Here is a 2,280-nt window from a genome sequence, read left to right on the forward strand (position 1 = left end):
CCCCCCCCCCAGACAGGGAGCCCCAGCTCAGGGCTCTGCCCCTCCGCCCAGACAGGGAGCCCCAAGCTCAGAAGGAGCCCGCAGGGAGCAAGTCAAAAAGAGGTTTCTCAAGGCTGGTTCCCTCCCTGGGCACAGGCCGGTTTTAGTGGGATCACTGGAAGCCTTGAATACAGCTCCTTGGTGCTGCCCTAACGGTACAGGCCGGGGCACAATTCCTGCTCGTGGAACAAGGTCAGGAAGCAAGCCCAGGCCCTCCAGCAGGACTTGCCCCCTGCAACACAAGCTCCTCCGGGAGGAGCCTCCTACTGACCGACTCAGCCCTGTACGAGAGAGCAAGCCTTGGTGCTGGCCCTTGAGGAAAGAAACAGGAGCGACAGCCCCCAGGGGCCCCGGCAGCTCCCTGAGTCCCTGAACAGGTCACAGCGTGAGGGACGGAACGACGTCCGGGGCCTCACGCTCGACCGTCAGGCCACAGCGGCGCCCACGGAGGGTGCCCCCTGAGGTCACAGTGGCCAAAGAGCCTCAAGGCAAGACAGGCAGTTTAGGATCAGCCACTGGGGAGCCCCATGTGTGGCAGAGGCACAAGCGTGCAAACCCTAAGCAGGTTAAACTCAGCTCAGAAGGCGGAGAGAAGGCAGCAGACGGGACGCTGGGAGCGCCTGTCTGCCGCGGTTCTGCGCACGCTGATGCCGTCGTGCGCGTCCTGATGCGGACAGCTGTGTGCCTGATGGGCCACGCAACGTCTCCATGTCCAGCCCACCGGAAGTAATACGAAGGGATTCTGGGTCTCTGCAGGCTCACCAATGAAAACAGACTTGGCCTCTTAAGCAGTTTCTTAGCCCCGCCTGTTGTAAACCAAACAGTAACCACAGCGTCCGCGTGACGCACACCAGAGGAAGTCAGGCCACACGAAGCTCTGAGATGAGTCACGGCTGATCACGGAATCTCCTGGGGCAGGGCGGCAGAGAGGTCGGCGGCAGGAGGGAGCGGGGGCCCTGATTCTAAGACGTCCAACATCTAGTTTTACAACAGGCAGCGTAAGGAACAGGCAGGTGTCGGCAGTTTTTGAAAGTAAACTCCTAGGACTAGACCTAGGCGAAATTAGCTTCCTCGAAGTTGTGTTCACACGTAGATCACAGCAGGATGGCTCGGCCCGCGCTCTGGCCTGTCAGCCGGCCGAGAACATACACCCCTTCCCTCCAGAGGAGGTCGGGAGGCCGGGGGGATCCGGCCTCACAGATCCCCACATTCCTGGGGAATCCCAAGACGTCCCACCAAGACGCAGGTGAACTGGAGGCCGAGGCTTTGCCTGCACAGCCCCAAGGGATGCCCCACAAGATACGTGCGAGTCATGTCTGCCGAGGGATCGGTACCTGGGATGGACCAGCCAACACAGCCAATAATAAAAAGGCAAGTAAGGCGGGGGGTTCGACTGGACATTTCTCCAAGAGCTGCAATGGCTAATGGGCACACGGAAAGATATTCAAAATCAACAGGGCTAGACACGGAGGACCAAACACTGGACGACTCGTGTACATGGGATGTTTGCGACAGGCAGAGCCGTGCAGAAGGAGACAGCACGGTGGCGGCCCGGGGCCAGGGAGGCCACCGCTCCTGCACCGGGTTTATTCCGGGAAATGACGAGGTTTTAATATTAGATCATGGTGGTGCTCCATAAGGTGGTAAATGCACTAAAAACCACTGAGTTAGACTTCTTGAACAGGAACATTTTAGGATCTAGTCATTTTGTTTCAGTAAAACAGTCCCTTAGGGCCCCCACGGGTTCCCGGGTCCCAAGCATCGCCCATCACATTTCTGAGTTGGTGCAGAGACCCCGTCCAGGGTCAGTGCAGGGAACCTCACGTCTCTGAAGCCGCTTCCATCCCGTCTTCTCACTGCTATGTCACCAGAACGCAAGATGCTTCCCATTTTAGGGAAAACAAGGAATATCTTTAAGGCTGGTTTTTCAATAGACAGAAATTCCTAGTGGATAAAACTGAGCTCGACGGACTTCCCAAGGAGAACAGCTAAGATTGGAGAAACTCGAAGCGATCACAGTGAGGCAGGATGGAATGAACTCAGTCGCAGAGCACCCCGGCTCTCTGCGCCCGGGCTGAGGAAACACCCCACTTCCAGGGCCCTCATGGGCGTCAGCACCTCGGGTGCGGTGGCCGGGCTGCTGTCTGGACCGCAGGGCCCAGCAGGGCAGGTGCGAGGGATTCGCAGACGTGCCCCGTGCAGACGCTGCACGCCACCTCTGCCAACACGCTGCTTCTGGAC

This window comes from Bison bison, unplaced genomic scaffold, assembly GCF_000754665.1.
Source record: "Bison bison bison isolate TAMUID 2011002044 unplaced genomic scaffold, Bison_UMD1.0 scf7180017864527, whole genome shotgun sequence".
Classification (NCBI taxonomy): domain Eukaryota; kingdom Metazoa; phylum Chordata; class Mammalia; order Artiodactyla; family Bovidae; genus Bison; species Bison bison.